The sequence below is a fragment of the Petaurus breviceps genome, unplaced genomic scaffold (assembly GCF_028583685.1).
Source record: "Petaurus breviceps papuanus isolate PSGF00001 unplaced genomic scaffold, PetGlider_PUasm1.0 151, whole genome shotgun sequence".
NCBI lineage: Eukaryota > Metazoa > Chordata > Mammalia > Diprotodontia > Petauridae > Petaurus > Petaurus breviceps.
Genome location: NW_027185712.1, coordinates 28,829,541 through 28,841,422, shown reverse-complemented (window position 1 = coordinate 28,841,422; position 11,882 = coordinate 28,829,541). Strand labels below are relative to the sequence as shown.

General features: G+C 35.4%; 1 long non-coding RNA gene across 1 annotated transcript in view; it reads left to right on the top strand.

The window, feature by feature from the left end:
- LOC138154013 (uncharacterized) overlaps nucleotides 1–11,599 on the top strand; it is a 90,165-nt gene extending 78,566 nt beyond the window's left edge. The window contains exon 3 of the long non-coding RNA XR_011166531.1: nucleotides 11,365–11,599. This is a non-coding gene — a long non-coding RNA (uncharacterized lncRNA). The remainder of the gene's footprint in view (nucleotides 1–11,364) is intronic.
- Nucleotides 11,600–11,882: the final 283 nt, after the last annotated feature.

Here is an 11,882-nt window from a genome sequence, read left to right as displayed (position 1 = left end):
TTCTTGTATCTGAATGTCAAATTTTCTATTCAATTCTGTTTTTTTTTTCCATCAAGAATGCTTGAAAGTCCTCTGTTCCACTGAATGACCATATTTTCCCCTGAAACATGATCCTCAGTTTTGCTTGGCAGGTAATTCTTGGTTTTAATCCCAGCTCCTTTGACCTCTGGAATATCATATTCCAAGCCCTTTGATCCTTCAGTGTAGGAACTGCCAGATCATGTGTTATCCAGACTGTGTTTCCACAATATTAAAATTGTTTCTTCGTGGCTGCTTGTAATATTTTCTCCTTGATCTGGGAACTCTGTAACCTGGCTATAATATTCCTAGGATTTTTTTGGGGGGGATCTTTTTCAGGAGGTGACCAGTGGATTCTTTCAACCTCTATTTTGCCCTCTAGTTGTAAAACATCAGAGCAATTTTCCTTGAGAATTTCTTCAAGGATGATTTCTAGGTTCTTTTTTTTTTATCATGACTTTCAGGTAGTCCAATAATTTTTAAATTATCTCTCCTGGATCTATTTTCCAGGTCAGTCATTTTACCATGAGATATTTCACATTGCCTTCTATTTTTTTTCATTTGTTTGGATCTTTTAATAGTATATGGATTTCTCATAAAGTCACTAGCTTCCATTTGCTCCAATCTAATTCTGAAGGAATAATTCTCTTTAGTGAGCTTTTGAGATTTTTTTTCCATCTGGCAAATTTGGCTTTTTAAGGTATTCTTCTCCTCATTGCCTTTTTGAGCCTCTTTTGCCATTTGAGTTAGTCTATTTTTTTAAGATGTTATTTTCTTCAGTCAGGTTGTTCATTCTCATTTCATAATTTTCTTGCAGCATTCTCATTTCTCTTTCCAATTTTTCCTCTACTTCTCTTATTTGCTTTTCAAAATCATTCTTAAGGTCCTCTATGGCCTGTAACCAGCTTATATTTTTCTTGGAAGCTTTTGGTGCAGGAGTTCTGACTTCACTGTCTTCCTCCTGTTCCATTCTTTGATTCTTTTTGTCTCCAAAATAAGAGTGTAAAGTTGAATTGCTCTGTTTGCTTTGCGTCCTTTGCCTGCTCATGTTGACATTCAATTACTTGTCTTTTGGGCTTTTTGCTACAGTAGGATTCTGCTACCAGACAGGGGAGCTTCATCCCAATCACTGGAGTTTTCTCAGCTGCTGAAGGTATTAGTTGGTTGCCCTCTCTGAAGCCTCCACATGCTCTGGCAAGCTTGTTGCATACCCCAGGACCTCTACCCTAGACTACAATCCAGATCCAAGCAGGTTAAAGCAAGAGCAATTACCCCTCAGACTGGTCTTTTGGTCCCCCTTACAATCTGCATGCCAGGATCTGAATTAGCCACATGACCACAGCTACACGGCCACTGTACCTCAGTCATTTCTCACCCCAGGGCCAAAAGCCGACCTTACTCCAGAACTACAGGATCCTAAGTCAACATTGTACTGACCTCTCACTTTGTCCTTAGCATCTATGTGTTGATAAATCTTAAACCACCACAGCTGCTTGCAATCTGAAGTCCCTCCAGACAGTGGCTGGTCAGGCCTGCCCTGAGGCTAAAACCTCCAGCTTGCATGGGGCTGGGCTTGGCTCCCAGAGCACTTGCTGGCCACTTGCTGCCAGCCTGCCAGGCTGTCCTCAGCAGGAGATTAGCTTCTCTGTGTCATTTTGTGGGTTCTGTTTCTCCAAAGTTTCTTCAGAGTCACTTTTTATATGAACTGGGGGAGGTGGAAGCCGGAGTCCCGTGGAAGTCCTGTTTCTACTCTGCCATCTTGACTCCGCCCCCCTAGATCTTTTATTTTTCCAAATGAATTTTATTGTTTTGTCAAGGTTTATTGGTATAACATTAAAAGGGTAAACTAACTTCAGTAGTATTGTCATTTTTATTGTATTAGCATGGTCTAGCAATAAGCACTGGATATACTTTCAAGTACTTAAATTGTTTCTTATTTAAGAACTTTGTAATTGAAGGGGAGGTGATAGAAGGGAGGGTAAATTGGAGGAGGGAGTGGTAGTCAGAAGCAAACTCTTTTGAAAAGGGACAGGGTCAAAGGAGACAATAGTGTATGTTGGGGGAAGGATAGGATGGAGGGAAATATAGTTAGTCTTTCACATGACCATTATGGAAATGTTTTTCATAACTACACATGTATAACCTATATTGAATTGCTTTCCTTCTCGATGAGGGTGGGTGGGGAGGGAAGAAGGGAGAGAATTTGTAACTCAAAGGTTTAAAAACAATTGTTCAAAAAATGGATTTTTACACGCAAATGGGAAATTACATATACAGGCAATGGGGAATAGATACCTATCTTGCCCTACAAGAAAGTAAGGGGGAATGGGATAAGAAGGGGTGGTGGTAGAAGGGAGGACAGACTGGGGGAATGGGTAGTCAGAATGCATGCCATTTGGGGGGGAGGGGAGAGGTGGGGAGAAAATTTGGAACTCAAAATCTTGTTGAAATGAATGTTGAAAACTAAAAATAAATAAATTAATAAAAATTTTAAAAAGAACTTTGTAATTGAATCTATACAGCTCTTTGGGAGGCTGATCCCCAGATATTTTATGAATTTTTAGTTATTTGGAATGAAATTTCCTGTTTTATTGTTTCTTTGGGGGTTTATTGTTACCATGTGGAAATGCTGTTGGTTTTTGATGGTTTATTTTTTAATTTTTTATTTTTTTAAGCAATCAGGGTTAAGTAACTTGCTCAAGGTTACATGGCCAGTTATTTCTGGGTGTGGTGCTAAGTATCTGAGCCCAGATTTGAGCCCCAGGTCGTCCTGACACTGGGGCTGGTGCTCTTACTCGCTGAGCCACCTGGCTGCCCCTAGATGGTTTATTTTTTATGCCTAAAACTTGACTGAAATTATTATTTGTCTCAATTAATATCTTTTATGATTGCCTAGGATTTTTCTTTCCATCAGAAAGACTCATCTTTGTGAGTTCAAATCTGGTCTCAAACCCACATCAGCTATTGATCCTGGGCAAGTCACTTAATGCTGTTTGCCTCAGTTCCTTACCTGTAAAATTAGCTGGAGAAAGAAATGGTAAACCACTCTAATATCTTTTCCAAGAAAACTCCAAAATGGGGTCTCAAAGAGTCAGACATGACTAAAATAACTGAACAACAACACCATATTTTTTTTAAAAAAAGGTCTTTCCATTTCTCTACATAACAGGGTTTTTAGTGTAAAAGAGTTGATTTACTTTGTCATATATATGTATATATATATATATATATATATATATATATATATAGTGGTTTGGATTTTTTTTAACATGATTAGTTATGTTCATAGTTTTCCTGATGTTGAATCATACTTGCATTCCTGGTATAAATCCCACTTAGTCATAATGAATCATTTCTTGGACAAATTGCTGCAATCTGACAGAATCTTATTTTTAAAAATTTCAGACATTATGATATTAGTCTAAAGTTTTCCTTCTGTATATTCGTCTAGCATAAGGATTGTGGTAAGGTGCTTTCTTTCTCAGTTTTTCAGAATAATTTGTGAAGAATGGGTACTGCTTTTTAAAAGTTGGGTAGAATTCTCCCATGAATCCATCAGGACAAGGAATACTGCTACTCTCAACACCAACCCCTTCAATTTCCTCATACATATTTTGGTAGTTTCTTTATATTTAGATCTATTCAATTCTCTAAATTTGGGTTATTTAAGATCTCTATCTGGTCTTATGATACTTTGCATGATTTTATTATTTTTGAAGGTATTCATCTATTTCTTTTGTCTTCTTATTTTTGTTAGCATAGAACTGCCTGATAGACTCTGGTTGTTCTTTTGATTTGTTCTGGATTGCTTGCTCATTTTCTATGATTTTGATTTGATTTTCTGCCTTCTTTTGGAAAATCAAGTTGTTAATTTTATTAGTGTTTTCAAAGAATCAGCTTTTAGTTTTACTTATCATTTTAGTGGATTTTTTGTTTTCAATTTATCTATTTTTCCTCTAATTTTTAGTATCTTATTTTTGTGCTTATTTTGGGTTTGATTATTTGTGGACTTTCTATATGTAATGCATATTCAGTTAATTAAGCTCCTTTTCTATGTTGTTAATGTTTGTTTGTAGGGTTGTGATTTTTCCACTAAGGATTGCTTTAGCTGCATCTCAGAAATTTTGGTATGTTGTTTTACAATTATCATTTTCTTGTTTAATTTGTTTCAATGAATTGTTGTTAGATCCAGTGATTATTTAAGATTTCATTGTTAATTCTCCTTTTGGGTTTATATTTTTGTGTGTGTATATGGTTCATGAAACAATGGCTATTTTTTCTTGTGTTATGGTCTGTAAATGATACAGTAACTTTTTGCCCATTTACATTTGTTTGCAATGCATCTATGCATTAACACAATCAATTTTTGTAAAAGTTACAGGGGTGCTGCAAAATACAAATATTTTTCAGTCTCATTTAGAAAATGCCACAAGAATTTTAACTTTAATTTCTCCAGCACTTGGTTCAGTTTCATATTTTCTCTTTTGTGTGTTTTTTTAGTAGACTTGTTGAAAACAGAGAGGAATATTAAAGGCTTCTGTCACTATTGTGTTACTCTCTATGTCTTCTTATAGCACAGTTAGTGTTTCTGCTATGAATTTGGATTCTAAGGCATTTGGAGCATGTGAGTTTACTACAATTTTGGCTTATTTTCTATGGTTCCTTTCAGTATAATGTAGTTTCTTATTTATCCCTTTTATTCTCTAAATATTTCTTTTTGCTTTGCAATATGATATGATTGCAACTCCTGTTTTTTAAGCCACTTGATACATAAATTTTTTTTCCTATCCCCTCCATTTTATTTTCTATATGTCTTTGTTTTTTAAATGCATTTCTTGTAAGCAATAGATTGTAAGATTTTGTTGTCTTACCCAATTTGTCACTTTATTTCATTTAATTTTCTATTTAATCCATCCACACTTAAAGTCATCAAAGTTATATTTATATTTTCTTCTATTTATCTCTAACTTTTTAGTTATGATTTTTCAATCTTCAAATGTAAACACAAGACTATATTCCTTCTATTACTTTGGTTTATCTTTTTAAAAGTAAGCCTATTTCCACTGGCTCCCTTTCTACTCCTCTTCCCATTTGTTATCCCCTTCCCTTTGGGGTTTTGCTTATTGACTCCATTTTCATTCTTATTTTTATCTAGTTGTTTAATTCTTCTCTTCCCATCCCCATCCCCATTCAAATAGATTTCTCCTTGCTTTTCTAATTTTCAACTTGTTTTAGTTTTTTTTTGTGCCCCTTTCCTCCCTTTCTGTTTACTCTAGATCAGCATTTTTTAAACTGCAGGTTATGACCTATAGGGTTAATGGCATATAAGGTCTTCCCTGTCCAATAATAGGCCTATGTGACCACATGTGTTCCTTTTCCCCTTGAAACATGGGCCATGTTCCCAGGTCTAAAGGTACACAAGTATTCAGTCATGAATGTCTTGCTGCTTTGAGCTCCAGCGCAGTTCATAGCTGTGACACATCCTGAGTCACACAGAGCCCATCAGGTTACAACTATATATATTGAGGAAGATTTATATTTCCTTGGGGAAGTAACTTGCCTAAGGCAAAGTTTGCTTCCATGCAAGCTTACTTACAGGAGGCTTGCTAACAGGAAGGCTTTCACACTATTTGGCACCCGGTCAATTATACACTGAGTCATGTGGGTTGTGATGTCTTCTGTTTCGGAACCTATTAGTTGAAAAATATATACTGAGAGGCTGGTATTTTACCTTGGGGGCCACTCATGGGAAGAATGCTTCTTTGTGATGTGGCCAGATGAGACTCTGGGCAGCTGTTGTTAAGAAACCCTCCCCCCATCCTGCCTCTGTGAGCCCAGATGTTGGCACTCCCTAATCTGGTGATTAGGTATCTATTACTATGTTTAAACAGTTGGAACCCTGTCTACTGGATTCTTTCTTGGATACTTATTTCCTTCTACTTATCTGTACTTATCTGTTAAAGTAAGATCATTAACCCTTTTAAAACTGTCTTTCCTTTAGAAAGCAGATCAAAGAACCTGTGCCAGCAGTCCACCCACCCTGTGTTCTAGTGTGGTTACTGTTACAGGACCCCATATGAAGTTGCATAACTAAATGTGGGGATCATGAAAATTTGGCAACAGTAAAAGGTTTCCAATGTGCAATGACCAATAATTAATTCAAAATCAAACATATAATGAATCTGAGGTGTTTATGGAAGTGCTGGCCTGTATTGCAATACAAAACTTCACTGAAGACTTGGTTCTGAACACGGTGGCATGCACAGTGCCACACACCACCAACAAACACTGCCAGAAAGACCTCAGCTCACATTCAAGAATATTGTATGTTATAAATTACAATGTTTTTACTACACATACAAAGTTTTCTGCTCTTACAGAAACATATTAATTTTATTACAGAAAATGAAGACTTGATATTTTCCTACCCTCATTCCTCAGAATGTATCAAATTAGTATATCTTTAGATTGTATTATGCTTTAATATTTGATTTTAAAAATTTCTGTTTACTCCTTTTATGGAAACATAAGTGTTTAATTGCAGCAAGCAAAGGCAGGAGCCCTTTAATAATATTTCTCCACCATCACCTCTGTATGTGTAAGTGTGAACATCAGGTTTTTTTTTTAAATTAAGCACAAACAAATGTAATTTCATAAACTAAAGCTAATATTTATTTGATAAATTATTAACAATATTTATATTTTAGGACAAAATCATTTTTTGGTTATGGATGTTTCTAAATTTAGACAAAAATATTGATGACAATGCAGGAAAGTCTTAGCTACCAGGTTGTAGTACACATAGATTGACAAGAAAATGATAATATATCAAATCATTTTTGCAATATGGATTTACATCTAATAATGATGATTATGTGGAAAAACCTCTTTACTTAATTTGTAAAGAAGTTTTGACTGCAAAGGACATAAAATCAACTAAACAAAAACAGCCTCTTAATAACAAGTATGCAGCACACTGCAATAAACCAAAGGAATATTTTGAGCAACTTTTGAAATCTTCAAATAAAGAAAAACAATGTTTGGAGAAATTTGTTGCTGTCAACAAAAAGTATTTACTTGCAGCTAGTGACACTTTTTATTTAATTGCTAAAACTAAAAGCCCTACATGATAAGATATTCTCTATTATCAGCTGCTATTAAAATGTCAATAATAGTTCATGGGAAAAAATATGGGGATCAAATTTGTAAAATTCCATTATCAAATGATACTGTTTCCAAAAGAATTTCTGAAATTAGTAATGACCAATTCCAACAGCTTAAGAGCAGCCCAAAATTTGCAATTCAGTTAAATAATATCCCTGATATTTTTAACATGGCACAGTTGTTACTTTATGTAAGATACATTTATGAAGGAAGCATATGTGAGAAATTATTGTCACCTTTTGGAAGGACACACAAGAGGGGAAGATACATATATCTTAAAGTCAATTTTTTACAAATGAAGGTTTACAGTGGAAAAATTGCGTTGTAGTCTGTACAGATGGTGCTGAAGTAATAATGGGCAATAATGTTGGATTTGTAGCAAAAATTTAAGCTGGTGACAATGAACATTTCACTTTTACTCACCGTTTATTCCATCAGGAGGCATTTGTAGTCAAAACATTATCACCAGAGTTAGATGCTGTGCTTCATAACACTTATCAAAATCATTAACTTCATTAAAAGCCATGCATTTAACAATTGTTTATTTTCAAACCTTTAGAAAGACATGGACTCCAATTACAAAAGCTTATTACTACATGTAGAGGTAAGGTGACTCTCAAGAGGGCAAAGTTTAAAGAGATTATTGAAATTGAAAGATGAAGTTGTTATATTTTTGACTGAGCAGAAATCCGATTTTTTTTTGGAATTACATGGCTTTCAAAACTGTGTCATTTGTCAGAAAGTTTTGAAAAACTCAATTTAAAACATCACTTCAAGGAAAAATTATAACATTTATATTAAAAGATAAAATTGAAAATTTTACTAAAAAAGTTAACATATGGAAGAATAGGGTGGAAAATGATTCTTTAGAAATATTTACAACTACATATGATTTTATAATTGAAAATAACCTTCCCAAAGATTTAATTGTGTTATAATTGATTGTCTGAAGTGCCTCAAGACACAGTTTCATAAATATTTCCCTTCAAGTTTTGATTCTAAAAAACTAAGTTGGGTTCATAAATCATTCTCAATTGAAATAAAACGTCAGTCATCTGACATTGAAAGTTCAAGAAGAATTTGCCAAGTTATCAAGTGATTCAGGTTTAAAACTTGAGTTTCCTAAAAAAAAATTGTTAAATTAATTTTGACTTGGGATTAGGACAGAACTTTCAACAATTTCTGATATTCCTAAACATACTTCTGCCATTTTGTACTAGGCATTTATGTGAAGTGGCATTCTCAGCCTTGATGATTATAAAATCAAAACATCAATCAACTCTGAAAAATGTTTGTCTGTATCCTGAAGTATCAAATATTCTGCCAAGATTTAATTTTTTATGTAAAAATAAACAAGCACATCCATCTCACTAGCAAATTTACTTTATCTTTAAAAAATAATATTATATATATATATATATGTATATACCAATGAATTGTTTTAAAATAAATTTCTTCATGATTTACCATCAGTGAATGTTTGATTTGTATACCTACTTTATACCTGTATACCCAGGGTTGCATAAAAATTTCTCTAGTGGAAAGGGATCAAAAGTGGAAGAAGTTTAAGTATCCCTGCTCTAGACTATCACTCTGGTTCATGAGGTCCACAAATATGCAGTCCCTCTCTATTCTCTGTATTCCTCGTGAAATCAAATCTTTCAAGACATCTATCCTGGGTTCTCCCCTGTAAGCAGTTTCTCCTACTGCCTTTTAGATTTCACCTCCTGGATTCCCTTTTCCATTGTAGTTCACTTACTCTGTGGGTGACAGAGAAGATACTGTTTCATAGTAGAACCTCTCTCCTTTCATCCCACTCCTTCACTTATTACACAGCTCACCATTAATTTATATTCTTCCCCTTGCCCAATTTGCCTTAAAATCTCTTCCTGTAATCCATGTCCTTCCACTTTCCCATGTGTCAATTGCCCCCAGGAATTCCAATTCTTCCTCTCCAATAATAATATGAATCTTTTCAAACATTAAATCCCCCATACCACTTCACTGTCTTTATAGGAGCATTTATTAGTGGAACCCTCTTCCATCACCAAAAAAAGTTCTCCCTCTTTTTCTCTTTTTTCAACCTTTTCGCCCTCCTCTCCTATGCTTCTGTTGACTCTTCTCTTCCTCAGAGACCATAGGACTCATTTTCCCCTCATTGCTAGCCCTTGATGTGAAGCTAACACATCACACTCTTTTCTCTAGCTCCCTGCTACTTGGTAATGCTGTCCCCTCCCACCCCCACCCAAAATCATCAATTCACCTTGATTTAAGGCAAATCCAGTCCAAAATGTTCCAGGCCCATAATATCCATAATGCCTCAAGTCCACTTTTTGTTGTTCTTCAGTCATTTCAGACATGTCCAATTCTTTGTGACCCTGTGGACTTCTGTACATGGGGTTTTCATGGCAAAACTGAGTGTTTTGCTATTTCCTTCTCTGTGGATCATTTTTTTTAACAAGGCAGTGATTCATGGGCAAACAGAGATTAGGTGAATTGCTCATGGTCACACAGCTAGAAAGTTTCTGGGGCTATATTTGAACTTAGCTCTTCATGACTCCAAGCCCAGCAGACTATCCACTGGGCCACCTAGGTGCCTCAGACCTACACCTACTACTTCACTGTTATTTCCATCTGACTTTGACTTCACCCTTGTCTCTGTACTTTTAGAAAAAAGTCTCACACTGGTCTTTCTGTTGTCACTCTGCTGCTGTTGTTGTTTATGGCTTTGCAATTGTTCACCCCTCCTGCAATTCTGCTTCTGGGACATTTGAAAAGCAAATGGCTTTTCTACTTCTTGGTTTTATATTCAAATTCACATTTTCTGGCTAGGTCATGCTGGGCTGTTACCTAAACTCAATTATTCTTGGGAATACATTATTTCTTTCCCTCCTGCATTTTCTGGTGGCTGTAGAATACTTTTGTCTTCTTTGAAATTCCTTTTCTTTATATTTGAAGATCTTTCTCCTGGTTGCTTGTAGAACTTGTCATTTCTGAATCGAGTTGTTAAATTTAATGGCTTGGTGTCTTAGAGTTATAGAGTATGTTTTTTTATCTTTATTTTCCTGAAGGTGATCTATGAATTCTTTCAAATAATATTTTATTTTCTAAGTTCAGAAGTTCTGGACAATTCTCTAGTAGTTTTTTTTATTGCATTACATTTCTCAGGTTTTCTGTCCTGTGTTCTTCTGGGAGATCAATAATTCTTAGATTGACTTTATAGAACAGTATCTTTTGATCAGGGTATTTTCTTTTATTTTTTTCCCCTTCTACTAGATTGTTTTTCACTTATGTGTATTTGCATTCCTAATCTGATGTTTTCTTTTTTGTTTCTTGGGTGAGACTTGCCTTCATAGATTCAATTATTTTTTTCATTCTTTCCATCATTTTTTCTGTGTATACCATACATTTGGTTCTCATAATTGTAATTTATTTTTTTAAAATCATGCAGGAACAGCATTGGTTGCATGGTCTCCTCAAGTTCCATAGGGTTTTCTGTCTCATGAAGCTTTGCATGATTTTCCTCTGTTTTGAATTATTTATTCATAGATGCCTAAACTTGTCTTCTAGATATGGAAGCTGTATTCCCCTTTGCTTTTAATATTTTACATGTTGATTTATCTGATTATGTTTCAGACATTTTGAGTTTCCTTCTTCCTCAAATCTTTGATAATTTTAGAATCCCCCCCCCATTTTATTATTGTTCATTTTATGACCCCATCCTCTCTGATGGTGGTTTGTGTGTGGGCAGAATCTCAAAGTGTCTCAGCCTGCTCCCATGCTGAGCAATTCAGGTTCAATATCCTAATTCTTTCCCCCACTTGTGGGCATGGAGACAGAACCCACCCAATTTGGATTCTGAGCTGTTTCCCTCAAGCTAAATGGAATGCTTCACAAGCCTTCACATGTGGTGTTCTGCCCTGGTATCCTATACAACTTTATCTGCTTCTTAATTCTCTGCTTCACTTGGTGTTGATTTCTATAGTTTGTGTCTTCAAGGTTCTGACAGGAGTTTGGGATGCATTGTGGGACTGAGTGTTATTTCAAGCCTGGATACATATTCTTCATTTTTCCTTCTATTTCTCCATTCTCTTGCAAAAATATGTTACAGCAAGGAATGATGCCTCCATGGTGCTGGCTGCTTATTTATAACCCCAGAAAACTTCTTTTTTTTTTTTAAAGCAATCGGGGTTAAGTAACTTGCTCAAAGTTGCTCTTACTCCCTGAGCCACCTGGCTGCCCCTCGCCCCAGCAAACTTCTAATGCCTGGAGCCTGGATCTCCATACCACCAAAAAAGAGGGAAGAAGATGAACATGTGAGGTTGGATTTTGCTGCAAGTCCATTTTGGTGGTCCTTGGGTCAGCTAATGTAACCTCTCTCTGGCATTATGGTGAGGGAGATGCTGCTCAGTGAGTTCAAAAGGTAAGTGTCAGTTCATATTTTTTTTAACTTCTTTTGCATTGGAGATGTCCTATGTCATGGAGACAGCTGAAATTGCTTTATCTTTGGTGCATAATTTTCTTCTTTTTTGGAGAGATCTGAGAAGTTGTGGGCATCAGAGAAACTTTCTAGTCCTCCACCTTATTGATCACACATGAAGTAATGCATATATTTAAAATTTTTGTGTTTTATTTACACACATATTGCATTTTAAGGCAGGAACTCGGGTTCATTCAACACTTTCCTTTCCTGACACACC